The 16,271-nt window shown below is 35.6% G+C and overlaps 1 long non-coding RNA gene across 1 annotated transcript in view; it reads right to left on the minus strand.

Annotated features, from left to right (window-relative positions):
• Window positions 1-16,271, minus strand: part of LOC132371957 (uncharacterized) — a 295,027-nt gene that overhangs the window by 12,766 nt on the left and 265,990 nt on the right. Inside the window, exon 2 of the long non-coding RNA XR_009505028.1 lies at window positions 183-270. This is a non-coding gene — a long non-coding RNA (uncharacterized LOC132371957). The remainder of the gene's footprint in view (window positions 1-182; window positions 271-16,271) is intronic.

Consider the following 16,271-nt stretch of genomic DNA (forward strand, 5'->3'; position numbering starts at 1 on the left):
AGGCTTCAGCTACAGCAGACAACTGTAGTACCAGGCAGAGTCATGGAGGAAAAACCCCAGGCCAAGGCAGTGGGGCAGAGGGTGGTACAAGTTTGATTCCCAGGCGTCACGTAGCTATTCAAAGCTCACACTATTATATACGGGACAACAGATCTTTGGCAGTAGATGTATTCTATACTTACCATCTGGTAAAGCTGGAGCTCTTTGTATATACTCCTTGATTAAGGTAGACATTAGTTAGGTCAGTCTGTGTACAGCAACTGAGAGGGTCTGGAAAAAGGCAAAAGTTGGCATTCTCCATTGAACAAAGGTGGTTCTGATCTCTATTTCTGGCATCAAAAAATAGTCTTCTGACTTGCAAAGTACTTGTCAGTCACTGATAAACTGCCTTAGCTGTTTTTCTTGCATAAGCCCATCAAAGGCAAATTTGTATTCATCCATATATTTTCTAGTAGGTTCTTTTCCCTCCTTCCATAACCATAGAAAATGTATTCTTGGTATATAGATCACTCACATCCTGAAGTATATCTAACATAGAATTTTTAAATACTCATTGTGTATTCTTAGTGAAGCCCGTGTGGCTTGGTCATATGGCTTTGTAGCAGTATATAAGCAATATCCATTTACAACACTTGATTAATGCTATTTGAAAAGATTCATTTAAATAATAAATTTTATTTTCCGTTTTCACACCTGTATTTTTATATTTGTTCACAAAATGTTGTTTTAATTCCTAAGAACTATTTCGAAGCTCTGTTCGTAAGAATCAAGAAAAAACACATAAGGGATTTTCGGCTTTTTGTTTTTCCTTAAAACATTGATAAACAAGTACCCGGATTATTACAATTCAATCCCACAAGTATTTACTTTGTGTACATACACTAGAGACACAGAGGTGGATAAGATGCTATAACTACTATCAAGAATCTCAGTCTATCCTGGGTGAAGGTAAAGAGACACACATTCACAAGTAACTACAATGCAAGTCCACAGTGATAAATGGTATAAAACAACTATAAACATTTCCTGTGGGAGCAAAAAGGAAAAAGTGATTGAGATTATGGATATTAAGAAAGATAAGCCTTGCAAAATATGTAACATTTGAGTTATACCTTAAGGTAGCTGTATCAAGAAGGCAGAGAAGGAAAACAAGAGAAGGGGTAAGGGAAAAGGCTATTTTTGGCAGAGGAAGGAAAGAATCAGAGACCGAAAATTGCATGTTTTATTCAAGGGCAGGAAATAGTATCCTGTGTCTGAAGTACAGCGGGTAAGACGAGGGAACGCTGTTGGAGATAGCAAATTCTGATTATGAAGGGCACTGAACACCATATTGGGGTTTAATTTCAATCCCTAGGAAATGGGAACCCCTAAAAACAGAACTCATAATGGAGACTCAGTTAAGAGAATATCATAGCAGATTTATAAATTTTGAAAACTCTTTGCTTAGATTCTGGAAAGTTTGCTTAATAAAGAAGCACTAGTGGTGGTAAGACAAGTTTGACTTTCAAAATCGATTATGTAAAAGATATTGTTATCTACACTAGGGCAATGGTAGAGGTCCATTTGCATATTGTTGAGACAGCACCCTCCAAGAGCCGAATGGTCTTCCTTTGACTCCATAATCAAATAGAGTAAAATGAAGATTCTACATTTTATACATTTAGAGAATGAATGGAGGGAGATATAATCAAACACATTAGGAGGGATAGTAAAGGGAAGAGGTGTCAGGAAACAATGAATTTTGTTTGAACCTTTTGTCAGAGGTTTCTAATATGGGCTAGCCACATACCCTGTCTACATTTCCCAGAGTCCCCGGTAGTTAAATGAACCACGTAACTGAGCTCTATGCAAGAGAATATAACTGCAGTGATGTGTACCACTTCCAGACCTGGATAAAACATTCCCCTGTGCATATTTCTTGTTTTATCTTCTCCTGCCACTGAATGCAAGTGACTATGCTGTCCTAGAGAAAGCAGATGGTGCCTCAGTTCATGGATGAGAGATACCTGAGAACTAGACATACTTTCCTTGAACTGTTAACTTGAGTGATCAATAAAGCTCTATTGTTTCTGAGACATTGTATTGGTTTTGAGACATTGGGGTCTATTTTATTCTGAAGCTTAGCTGAACTGAATACAAATGTGTTGAGTTTAAAATTTCTATAACACAATGTTTACAATGACCCACGAGAGATAAATAAGCAGGGTCCCAAGATTACACAGAGGAGAAGCACCTAACTCAGAATGAGAAGGCTGTGAAAGCTTCCCAGAAATTTACCTTAAGCTGAGACCAGGAGTTTGATGAGATAGAAAATTACTGGGAAAGGCACTCCTCAGAGTAAGAAAGAGTCATCTGGATATGAATATAAGATTGAAGGCCAGGCTTTTTGTGAATTTTGTTTATTGCCATTTGGATTCTGGAAGCAGAGTTAGCAATTAGTTGGTCTTGCTGAGATGTATTAGTTTTATTAAAAATTATTTTGTTAAAGGTACAACTCTAAGCAGGTTCTTTTGTCTGTTGGATCAAGGAGGTCTTTATTTAATATGTAGTCTTTAATGATGTGGCGAAACTTTAAGCAAGCTTTAATTCAGCTACCTATGCTCCCTAGACTAAGTCTTGAAGCAACTAAAGGTCCCTAGGCCAAAAAAAAAAAAAAGTGGTTTCTTAGCATTACATTAAGGCAGCTGCAGAGACTGTCAACAGAGAACGGGGGTGGGGTGAGGGGGGTGGTAAAAGTATTTTGACAAACTGGTGCCAAAGGAAATTGGATTTTCCCTCATTTTGTCAGAGGAGGAACAGCACTTTCTAGTGAGTGTGAGAATCACAGCACAGACCAAATTCATCTTCTGTTACTTAAATGATTCTCCTTTGCATTTCATGTAAATTTTAAAATGAACTTGTTAATTTCCAAAAACGCAAAATAGATAGACATTTTATTGGGATGACAGTAAAGCTATATATCAATTTATGTAGGACTGCCATCTTTATAGTACTGAATCATTCAATCAATAAACATCATAAATTTCTATATTTAGGCCTACTTTAATATTTTTTGTCAATGGTATGCCACTTTTTTTTTTTCGTATAGAGTAGTAGCACTTGTGGCAGTTTCGTAGTGGCGGCTGTTGAAAAATTAGACTTATTCCTAGAAGTTTGCTGGTTTATAAAATGGTAACATTTTCCCTACTTAGTTGAAAACTTTTTAAAATGTCATGTCTAGTCGTTTGTTGCTGATATATAGACATGCAATTGATTTTATATGCTGATCTTATATCCAGTGATCATGCTAAATTTGCTTAAGTCATTTATTCATTCTTTTGGATTTTCTCTAATCACAGTCATGTCAACTATTAAAAATGACAAATCTGTCTCTAACTCTTCTTTTTCATGACTTACTTACAGCACTGGGTAAGACCTTTAATACAATGTTTAATAGAAATGTCATAAGCTAAGCTGACATCCTCTTATTCCTAATCTCAAGCAGAAAGTTTTTATAGTATTTCACACTTAAAGTCTGCCACATATTTTTTATAGATACCATCTCTCAGATTAAGAAAATTACCTTATGGTCCTAGTTGTTTTTTCTACTACTGAGTGCCGAACTTTATCAAATACTATGTATACGTCTAGCAAATATGATCATATCATGTTCCTCCTTTAGTACCTTAATTTCCTTTGTAAATGTATACCTTTCCTTATATAAATTAGTAGTTTTTTCAATCAGATGTTACAGATTTTTAAATTAGATTCAAAACCCACAGAAACTCTGCATGGAAGATTTTAATCTGTTAGAAAATTCTGTTTCTAATTTTATAGACGATAAGATTTTTGATAAAAACATTTAAAATATCATTTTACAAAATGCTTTCTCCAAAGGATGTTTCTCTCACAAACAAACATTTTTTGCTCATTTCCAAAATGTTTGCTTTCCAGACTGACCAACTTAAATGCATTATCAAAGTTTTCTTGGTGTGTTAATAAGCATGTCATAAACTCCTAGTAAATACATATAAATAAATAAATAAATAAATAAATAATTTCACTTTTGAGAATTTAAACTTCAGGTCCCCTTACACATTTTCAAAAGGATGTGTGTAAGTAAGTCACTGCAGTTGTATTTGTTAGAGCAAAAGGTTGGAGAAAAACTTATGTATTAGAATAGGCGACGTTAGGCTGAACAGACACCACAATTGTAATGGTTTAAAACAGTAAAGTTTTATTTATTTATTTATTTCATCCTGCATGCTCAGTGAGGGTCTTTACATGGATTCTGCTTAGAGAATTTATTCACCTACTAGAAGCTTATGGAACAGGAACTGTCCAGAAACATTGAGGGCTGCAGTGATGGAAAAGAAAATGTCAAAGTCTGCCCTATGCTATAAAAATGCTGGCCGAATCAATTCTATTTATTTATTTATTTATTTATTTTGGTAAAAGCAAGGCACATGGCCAGTTTTGGCCAAGGAGAGTAGTAATTTGAACATAATTCTCTTCTATGGTAGGAAATTGAATATTAGTGAACTAATAGGACTGACCACAGTCTTCAGATCAGCAAATCTTTGGTTCCCTCCCTCTCTCACTTACTCACTCACCTCCTCCCAAGAGAAACTACCCAAACACCCCGTCCATTTACTGCTTTGATCTTCAAGCCCTAGGTCTCAGACAGTCATTCCAGGAGTTCACCACAGGCAGATGGACACCCTCTGCCAGACACAGAGTAGTGAAACAGGGACAGCATACCTACTATGAACACCTCTATTCAGATGGAGAAATATGGAGAAACATATAGCAGTTACTCACATTTAGCAAGGCCAATTCACGCTGGCCATATCCAGAAATGAGCTTTTTTACTGAAAGTGGAGAGTAAGCCTCTGATTTGTCTTCCTAACCTAAGAGTAATTCCCAGTCCACAGCTATCCATGGTCCTTGAGTCCACCCTCTGGGAGGTAATTCTTTTTCCACTATCTTCCTAGGCTACAACTGGAGAAGAAAACATGTGACAACATAACTTTTTAAGTGGTGAAAAGCCTTCTCAGCCCATTTTCTGCCCACAAAGAGTTAGAAGCACAACAGTCTACTTCAGTCCAGGTTAGTGTTTCTCTTGATAGTATAACTCTCTGAAATAATCTATTGACCTCTTATTTATTTGATTTCAGTCATCATTATGTACATACAAATAGCCACAGTCACAATTCTTCCCAGGACATGCCCCTCTATGTATACTTAATTGCAGATACCTTGAGCTATCAGAGTTATATTTTAAAGAAAATCACATTCTTAGTCTTTTTTCACTAAACCATCTTTCCAACAAAAAAATGTATCGCCGGCCACTTCACCTGTTCAAATGTTTTAGCTCTTATTTTATGGTCCATATGTTTTATATGATCTTTGCTACAAGGCTGATTTCACAGGCTTTTTCTCTTAATTTTACCTTTTACAGTTAGAAATCAAGACACAGTTTCCTCTTACAAACGTCAAGTCCTAACTTTCAGGACTGTCTTCTTCCTTTTCATTTTTCCTTTCAAACTGGCAATTTCTGCTCTGGGCTTATTTATTTCTTCTTCTTCAAGTACAGTTAACAGTAGACAACCCCCACTACTAGTATTCTGTTTCCCAACCTTTCCACCAAACAGTAAAGGATGTTACTGACTTGCAAGTTATTGCAGACTACAGTTTTATCACTGTTTCTCCAAAGCTTAATGTAGACCTCCATCCTTCCAACTTACTTACTTAAAAAATTTTTTCTTGCAATTTATCTCCTAACCAGGATGACGATGACACGTAGGTCTATGTTATGGTAGCACACTAATTCTGGTATCATTTTTCATAGTAGTAAGTGTGTTTCTCAATCATACAAGGTGTTTAATTAATTAGCACAGGTCCTAATTACTGTACTCCTTCTGGAGTACACATGGAAGGAGTACCTTTTTCCAGGGTGAAAAAGGAATTGTACTGGTTTTATTGGTTAAGAAGAAGGAGAGGGAAGGGTAAGAAAAGAGAGAACATGACAAAATATTCACTGTCCCTTAAAGTTTGTACCATGATAGAGAAGTGTGATCTCAAAGGTCGGGAAATGGATATTGCTGAACACAGCCTACCACAAATGGGACTTGTAAATTAACTGTGGGAAATCCATATAAAGAATCTCAAACAGCTATTTTAAAAATAAGAATGATGATGTATGGTATGTAATGATATAGAAAGACCTCCAAGACTAGTGTTATTTAAAAGAAATTTAAGTTTTGACTTGTATGTGTAGTATGCTAAATTGTGTGTGAAAAGAGAGAGGGGGAGATAAAAATGCATTTTCTTATATAAAGTCTGGAAGAATATGCAAGAGACTGGCTAGAGAAAGGAGGCTATTCACTCACTCTATACTACTTTTTATTCTCGCATTTTGAACCACATAAATGTACTTCCTCTTCAAAAGTTCTATTAAAAAGAGCTATATTTTAAAGGGACAAATTGTTATGCTTTTAAATTTAGAACAATCTGCTAGATAGCACATGACTGACAACTACATCACAGAAAAATGTCAACTCCTGTAAAACCCCTGGCTTGGTGAAAAGAACATGTTCAATTTAACTCTGCCGATTATTTTTACCCTAATATCCAAAGTCTCAAAGCCATTACCCATGTCATTACGTAATAAAGATTTTACTATTTAAGGTCCTGTTTTTATAAAACTAACCACATTGATGATAGTATTTTGTTCACTTGGGGTTTCCATGTCTGTTTCTGAAATGTTTCTCTGACTGATGTAAGGACTGCATTCCAGGTATATAGTTATAGCTGGAAACTTACATTAAATTCTTTTTAAAATCACAGATAAAACAGTTCTAACATTGATAATGACATTTGCAAGTTTTTACCTTAAAATATTTTGTTATGGAAGAAAACATTTATTGTCAGTAACTTATTTTTTTTCACAGGATGCTAAAGTACCAGAAATGGTAAGTTTCTTTACTAAAAACAGTCTGTCAAACAATCTGAGACTAGTTTTGAAAATCTGTTTTTAAGCCACTGTATAGCAAACTTCCAAACTGAATACACTGTTTTAAATACACTGTTCTCAAATATATTCAATACACTTTTTTTATTTTAGGAATTTCTGTTTTCCAACACTAGATGCTGACCAAGGTATGTGACTAGTTAGATGTTTGATGTTTTAACTTTTACTACTAAGGAGAAACTTCAGAATCACCTGACGAACATTTATCAAGTTTAGTGAAGACATTCTAAAGCACACATTTTTGTGCTGAATTTCAGATGTCCCAAATGAAATAAAGAGTAAAGTTTTTCCTTAGATCCTTGGGGCTGAACTTTTGAAAATTTCCCTAATCACGATGACTTCAGTTTCATCATTAATCATAGACTGATAAAGAATCTTCTTGACAATTTTGAAGTTTGCAACAGATTTCTTGTTACATTTATTACTTTAACCTCATCATCTACCCAAGAAAGAGAATATTCTCCAATTTATATGAATCACCTTGAGCTACATTAGGCATAGGAAAATCTCATCTATAGATTAAGGGAGGACATCATTGTTAACCTATATATGAAATCTAAAAGATTTTAATATTTTTTAAATACAATTTGCCTCCCTCTCTAATAACTCTCTTAGTGTCTACTAATTCCACTGTCCCTGCACCCCCATATGGAGACTGTAAGTCCAATACCAGAGCTATGAGTATGATTAGGGAATCTATTATACTAGAAGGTCAGTTACATCTTGTAAGAAACTGAATTTACTGCAGCTTAAGTAATTGTTCAGAGTATCTGCCTAACCTGACTCTTCTATGAATCTGTCCAGTACCTTCAAACTCCATTCATTTACAAACATATTAGCTATATAAAGTTCTCGAACATATAAAGTATTGAATATAATAGCCAACCTTTCATTATCAACTAACAGTAGAATAGAGAAACTCCCATCACTAAAAATGTTCGAGTGAAACAAAACATTTTCATATAAAAACAAAAACTCACCTGAAAACCATGTCTGAGATTTCACTTGGAGTAAACTTCCCATATAGTGAAATCAGGTCTCTTCTCACAGAGTGTGTTTCAACTATAGTTGACCCTTGAACAGTACGCGGGTTAGGGGTTGCCCGCCCTCTGTATCTGTGGTCCATATCTGCTGATGTGTAGCACTGCAGTAGTTACTACTGAAAAAAAGCTGCGTATAAGCAGAGCCACGTTGTTCAAGGGAAAAGTGGATATATTTTGCCAAAACACTAACCCCATCATATTATTTTGTTCAGCTTGCATTGAACTTTATAAAAATGTAACCATATTGTAGTTAATCTTCTACAAGCTTATATACATGTTTTTTACATACAGCTCTAGTTTATTTTCACTGCTTTAAATTATGTGATTGAGTGAATGTACTATAATTTATTAATAATCAACATTAATTTTGATAGCCATTTACTTTTCTCCACTTTTTTTCAATTACAGCAGTGCTAAGAACATTATTTTCCATATGCCCTAGTACATACCAGTGATTTTTTTTCTCTACAGGAAGCTGTAATTGCTACTATATACATACATTCAAGTTTACTAGCTTATTCTTGTTTTTCAGGACCCCCATCAGCATTTTATGACTTGGCATTACATTACATTGCCAAAACACTTGGTATTTTCAAACTTTTTGCTAACCTGGAGGGTCTGAAATAGGATCTCATAGATTGATGATATCTAATTAATTAATTGATAAGATTTGGTATGCCAAAAGAAGTTAAAAGATATTATTTACTACTGGAAAAATTGGTGGGTGTTGTCAGAATAGTGTATTTAAAAAGTGAATTTTCCAAAATAAATAAATAGATTGATTTTTTTTTTTTAAAGTTTTTACTATTATGCACTTTCCTCTTTCTGTGACACAATTCAATGTTGCACTCAGGGTGCCTGTGCTACATGGTCTCATCTTACCTGAAACATTTTTTTCCTCCTCTCTTTAATAGCATTTGCTCAGGTTTCTCCCTCTCCTTGTATTGCACTTGCCTCTAGTGGTGCCAGCTCCCTCTTACTGGTGTTTCTAATAGGCAGTGAGCTGAGGAACAAAAAAACCAATCTTCTTACTTTAAAATATGGATGGATGTAGATATTTGGCTCTGACTTATTAGGCCTCCTCCTTCTAATAAAGTTTCTGGCTTTTTATCAGACAAGTTCTATGATGACTATTTTAGTTGCCTAGAGATCTGAAGTTGTTAGTGACTCAGCTCTGGATAAGTGCTTAAAAATTAATTAATGCATTTAAAAAAATGTTTTCATGTCTGATAAAACACAATTAATTATAATAGTATTCTTTTTTTTTAAGTTTTCCTTTTTTCTTCAAAACTATTATCTACTTTCACATTCTTGCTAAGGTATCAATGGTTTTTCTTTTGGCATTGGTAATATGCCTATTTTTATTTTTCTGAAAAGTACTTAATCAGACAAAAATTTTGTTTCATCTACTACACATGAAAGAGAAATTAAGAGTGAGTCACTGAAGTCTTAGTAGTAAAATAGCAGAGAATTGGCCAGAGCTCTAAATACAGATTTTTATCCTCATGCCACAGTCTTGCAACCCTAGCAAGTACTATATAGACTGTAGTGACAAAAGAAATAACTATCTACTTAGCAACTGCTCTCACAGCCAGATACATTAGTACCTGATTTCCCCCTGCCTAAGTTTATCAGTATATGTAAACATTTTTCAGAATCCTCAAAGAACTCTGCTCAGGGAATAGATTATGCATAAAACAAGCTGATGTATTAAATCAACGCATCAATTGCAAAATATCCAAAGGTAGTTATCTATGATGTTGCCTATTTCAGCTGTAAATTTTCTATAATAAGTTTTGAGTTCTACAAAGATTTATCCAACTTTAATTTCCAGGTCCACCTCTCATGGTAAATATTAAAAGCAACAAAATTTAATGTTACAGTAAGAAACGTAACTAAAAATAAGTTATGCTATGTAAAAAACAATATGATGCATCACATCCTCACTTGGCTTATAATAATCCCCAATCATGTCAGTCAAAACATAAATGCTTTAATTTCCCCCAGGAACGTGAAGGAAAACTTCTTAGGGGATTATGAAACTAAATAAAGCTTTTCTTAAGCATGATGAATAATAAGTAATATATTTTAAGTGCACATTAATACAGTAACTTATTTTTCCAGTATCTTTTAAAAATCTCTTTTGGGGAAATGAAAATTCATCTACTTCCACAGGTGGTAAGTTATGAGAGGATTTTCAATCTGGATGAGTCTAATATTTATAGAAAAGAGATGTTTTCTATAAGCATTTCTTTCTCTGCTTCCACAAGAGTATAACATTTCCTGAAGTGTGGAATTCAAAATTGGAAAATAAACTCTCATAAGCCAAGTGATTCCTTTACTTATATTTCGGGTTTAAAAGGTAAAAGCACTGTTTTAGCCCCAAAAGATTGCTTTTTCTCATATTCTTCTCGGGCATATTATTGTAATTTGAAAAGAGATTCTGAAAATAGAGGCAATAAAACTGTTTCTGCTTGCATGCTGTGAAATCTCCCCACAAGGTTTTAAATTGAACTTGCTCAACAGGCAGAGAGAACCGCCTTCTTTCTTCAAAGACATAAGAGGATTTGTTCAGTAAAAGGACTAACAGCATCCTCTCTGAAAGGGACACGTTGAGTGCGCCTGTGATTGCCGCTCCCATCAACCCTCCTCCCATCAATCATCAGAACACACCAAAATGTGATGCACGGGAGTCAGTTAAAAAACAAGCTAACCTAAGTGCCTGCAAAAAGACATCTTAAAAAGATGATTTGATTTGTACACTTTGTGGTCTGAAAGTCCAAAAGGACCAGTGCTTAGGATATCAATAGCTTGCTCCGTCTGCTACAGGTAAAACTGGAAATAAATTCCACTCTCCTTGATACAGCAAGGTGTAAGACTTGCTTAGACTTTGACTCTAGGTTGGGGGGAGGGGGGAGGTAAAATAAGGATAGGGTAATATTCTATTATTCATGTTTTCTATAATAATAATGAATTCTTTTCAGTCAGTTCTTCAATAAAAGCAAAAGTGATTTTAACTGGAAATACATATTATGAAGTTCTAATGAGTTTCGAATCATAAGCCTTTCATATATTTGGTAAGCACTGTAAAAATACAGTACCATTTTTAGACTTTTGGGTGTGGGGATAACTGAAAAAATCAATTAGTTCGAACTGAGTATTTGTTCCAGACTGAATGTTTGTGCCTCCCTAAGATTCATATGTTGAAATCTAATTCCCATTATGATGTTATTTGTAGGTGGTCTTATAAGAAGAGGTCAGAGATATAGATCAATCTCTTTCAGCCACATGAAAACGAAAACACAAGGTGAACTCAACAGTCTGCAACTATGAAGAGGACCCTTGCTAGAACCTGGCCATGCTGACAACATGATCTGAGTTCCAGTCTCAGAACTTTAAGAAGTAATTTCTGTTTATAAGACCCCCCAGTCTACGGTATTTTATTAAACCAGCCAAAACTAACTAAGACACCATTTGACCCAATCCAGACACTTCTCGCTTGGCCTCTGCAAGGTAAAAAGGTGGTTGTGGACACATGAGGGGAGAAAGGTACACTGAAGAATTTAGATAAATGATTGATTAGACAGGAAAATCTGAATGTGAGGTGCCTCTAAAAGGGATGAGAAGTGGCATCACAATGGGATGCTTTGAACTACTCCAGAATATAAAACTAACCCTCAGGAAAGTGTTTCGAGTAGATAAAAACCAATTTAAAAAAAAAAAAAGGAAGACATTCTTAGACCCCACAGGTTGCTTCAGTCTTCAGTAGAGAAAAGCACGTAGAGCTCTGACTTGACCAAGTGATGATGTTGGACCATTCTGCAGCTCAGCCTGGTTCTCCCCATCCTCATGCCTCTCAAACCGAGACAGCCTTGTCTCAATGCTAATATTGTGCACTGCTGGCTTCCCACTCTGGAGCTTTCCTACTGTCTCTGATGATGAGACATGCAGAACCCTCTTCACACGCAAGGTACCGGCAGACAGAGATCTGCTAGCCAGCCCTGGTTGCTGTATTCGTATGGAACCTGGCTTCCCTGATGGCTGTTTGGAAGGGCCAGATGACATCACATGAAAATGTTAATGCCCTTTAGGATGAATTTTAACCAGTAACGGATGGGAAACAGAAAGAAACCAGATAAACGCCTTTCTCTTCTTCTCCCCTAGCAGATACATCACCCTTGTTTCCAGTAAAACTGTCAGCTCTGCAATGCACCACTTTCTCTGCCCTGCTTGCCTTTTATCCTCACATTTGTTTCTATAATATTGCACCCCACACACTCATTGAATAAAATTAGTATGTATGTCTTACCTCATGCTCTTCTTCTAGGAAACCCTAATAATTGAAAAGGGGGTTGTTAGGAAATGGCTGTTTTTTGCAGCTATTTCTCTTAACTATGTACGAATGAAAGAAAGGAAGTTACAAAATAGAACAAGGAAGCAACTATGCAAACAGGAAAAGAAAACGAACAATAAAAACACTCCACTCAGTCATAAAACTCAACAGTTGAGGCAAGAATAAATATATTAGCTAAGTTGCTTTACTTTGGACCACAGCTTGGTAGCATAACTTGGCAAACTTTAATGTGAATTCACTAAGATTTTTTTTATAAAGGTGGTCCAGTTTTCTAGGACTTTTGTGTATTGTATACATTTTGAGAGTCACTAACTAACTCTCAAGTAAATAAGATCTGGAGATGACTTCCACTATGTTGCATGAACTTGAGAAAATTAATGAGACAACAAACTTTAAAAGAAGTAATTGAAAGAATTATCTGAATTCTTTCAGATAACACTGCACAATGATGTAACAATATTGGTTGGGGTTATATGGGTGTGGTGATTTTAAAAGCTATTGCTAACTTCTTCAAATTTAAGATTGGCACTGTATACCCATGATATGCTTACAAGCAAACCAGGATGTCTGTCTAGATTGCTTCTTAGCTACACCCAAGTAGCCATGTATAAGGATTTTAGCTTTTCTTTCCTTTTCACTTTTGATACAAAGTCCCTGCTAGGAGGCTTAGATGCAGACTCATATTTTCTATGCAAAAATCTATGCTAACTTCTTTTGCCTGGAAATGCCAAAGTTGAAAATAACGAGGAATAGTTTCTTAAAAGGTTGGGTGAAGTCACACTCACACAGAGTCAGCTGATTCCCATGAGGCAAGTAAAGCCATTTAGGCAGAGGATAAGAAGAACTTCTTAAGAAAACACAAACTGCCTTATGCAAATGCAAGGCCATCCTTCACGATTGCTTTGCAAGTTGAAATGTACCTCTGAGACTTCATTCCAGCTTTGCTGTAGGCCAGTGACTAAGATATCCACAGAATAAAGAAAAAAGCAATGTAATCATTGTTTAGTTGGAAGACATCTGACACAGTGCTGTAACTGAGCACACCCAAATGGTCCATGGGAAGAAGTAGCCACACAATAGCTAGACATCATCTGCTCATCTCACTATGGAGCTGTGGCAGAAGTACAACAAAAATTGAAAAATATAAAAGGTGCAGTATGGAAGTCACTAATATTATCAGAAGTAGGGGGTGACAGCAAACCTCATTCACATTACTAAAATAGAAAACCTGAAGGAAACCATAAACAACACGAAAAGACAACCCTCAGAATGGGAGAAAATATTTGCAAATGAAGCAACTGACAAAGGATTAATCTCCAAAATTTACAAGCAGCTCATGCAGCTCAATATCAAAAAAAACAAAAACAACCCAATCCAAAAATGGGCAGAAGACCTAAATAGATATTTCTCCAAAGAAGATATACAGATTGCCAACAAACACATGGAAAGATGCTCAACATCACTAATCATTAGAGAAATGCAAATCAAAACTACAATAAGATATCATCTCACACTGGTCAGAATGGCCATCATCAAAAAAATCTACAAACAATAAATGCTGGAGAGGGTGTGGAGAAAAGGGAACGCTCTTGCACTGTTGGTGGGAATGTAAATTGGTACAGTCACTATGGAGAACAGTATGGAGGTTCCTTAAAAAACTAAAAATAGAACTACCATACGACCCAGCAATCCCACGACTGGGCATATACCCTGAGAAAACCATAATTCAAAAAGAGTCATGTACCACAATGTTCACTGCAGCTCTATTTACAATAGCCAGGACATGGAAGCAACCTAAGTGTCCATCGACAGATGAATGGATAAAGAAGATGTGGCACATATATACAATGGACTATTACTCAGCCATAAAAAGAAACGAAATTGAGTTATTTGTAGTGAGGTGGATGGACCTAGAGTCTGTCATACAGAGTGAAGTAAGTCAGAAAGAGAAAAACAAATACCGTATGCTAACACATATATATGGAATCTAAGAAGAAAAAAAGTCATGAAGAACCTAGGGGCAAGACAGGAATAAAGACACAGACCTACTAGAGAATGGACTTGGGGAGGATATGGGGAGGGGGAAGGGTAAGCTGGGACAAAGTGAGAGAGTGGCATGGACGTATATACACTACCAAACGTCAAATAGATAGCTAGTGGGAAGCAGCTGCATAGCACAGGGAGATCAGCTTGGTGCTTTGTGACCACCTAGAGGGGTGGGATAGGGAGGGTGGGAGGGAGGGAGACACAAGAGGGAAGAGATATGGGGACATATGTGTATGTATAACTGATTCACTTTGTTATAAAGCAGAAACTAACACAACATTGTAAAGCAATTGTACTCCAATAAAGATGTTAAAAAAAAATAAAAATAAAAAAAATAAAATAGGAAACCTGGAATAAAATGCAACAATATATAAATTTTTCAAAAAGAAAATGACCATGGCTTGCTTTCTTAAAACCTAGGTTGAACTGAATCTATACATAATATATATTAAGAGTGAGAGTCAACAAAATCTTAACTTCTTTGTACTATTGTTATAAAAAAGTAAAACTAAAGAATGATTTTTTACAATCCTTTGAGAAGACTGCATGTAAGAGCACCAGAAGAGTAAGTGTTACATCTCCTATTCCTAGAAGAACAGTGGTCCATGAGATTATTTATGAGGATTAGGAAAGTTAGCCTCACCCAAACATGATGCACTATTTAAGATTTATTATTCTTGAATAAGCAGTCCTTTCTCTAAAATGCAAGTGCCCCAATAGGATTAAGTGCGTGATAGGTATTAAAAATTCATGTGAATTCGGTGAATTAAACGCTTTCCCTAAGGCTAACTGAGTTTCCATCAAACATACAAGGAGATTATATCTACTAGCTAAGGAGGAGGAAAGTATGTGCCAGGCTGGATAGCCAGGCTGGATAACCAAGCTGGGGAAATGCTAGGATTGTGGGAGTTACCTGGGAACACAAATGGAAGAATAACATTTGGTCCTTCAAAACGTTGTACATGTCTGACTTTTCCTACTCTTTTTTCTACCAGTAGCAACTTCAAGCTCCCTCTGAAAAATTAACACTAACAAGACTGTAAATGAAGCAGAAATTTTTTGCCATCTAAGAGCTAACCAAGATATAGCAGAATAGGTATAGTTTTTAAAGAAAGCCTACTGATCTCCATGGTTCATGTAAAGTGGCCCATCTCTAGCCATGACCTCAAACGAACCATATTTTTTCTATCCTCACTTCATTTTCCTTTCTTCTGTTTTCTATTTCTATCTCATCTCTCCCCACCTTGGTACTGAGAGTTTTGGTCCAAAAACCAGCAGCACTGACATCACCTTGGGAGCTTGTTAGAAATTCAAAATCGTGAGTCCCTCTTCAGATATTAAATTCTGCATTTTAACAAATTTCCCCAGGTGATTCATAAATAAAGTTGCTTATCAAATTTCATTTATTTATAAATTTAAACCTTTTTTACATTATTTGATTTTTTTTCTCTTTCTCACCTCTGTTTTCTTGGATCTCTTCATCACTTTCTTTATGTGATATATTTTTGCTCTTTTTTCATTACATCTTGAGATTATATTTCCTCAATAAGTCTCTAGTAATGCTTTCCCAACTTTACTCATGAAACTTCTGTCAAGAATGGCCTTCTGCTTAATGTGTTGGTATTAGAGCTGGATACAAAAGGTTATCATTTCAATGCACGCTTCTCGATGAAGTCAGTGATAACTCACTTTTGTAACTCTTGTATCACAGTTTCCACAAATCTTGCATTAGCTACATATTCTCTTATTAGATTTTAAATTATTGGAGGGATTTAAATGAAATCCCTAAAGGTCAACATGCTTTTAATAAATCCTA

Source organism: Balaenoptera ricei, chromosome 9 (assembly GCF_028023285.1).
Source record: "Balaenoptera ricei isolate mBalRic1 chromosome 9, mBalRic1.hap2, whole genome shotgun sequence".
Taxonomy (NCBI): domain Eukaryota; kingdom Metazoa; phylum Chordata; class Mammalia; order Artiodactyla; family Balaenopteridae; genus Balaenoptera; species Balaenoptera ricei.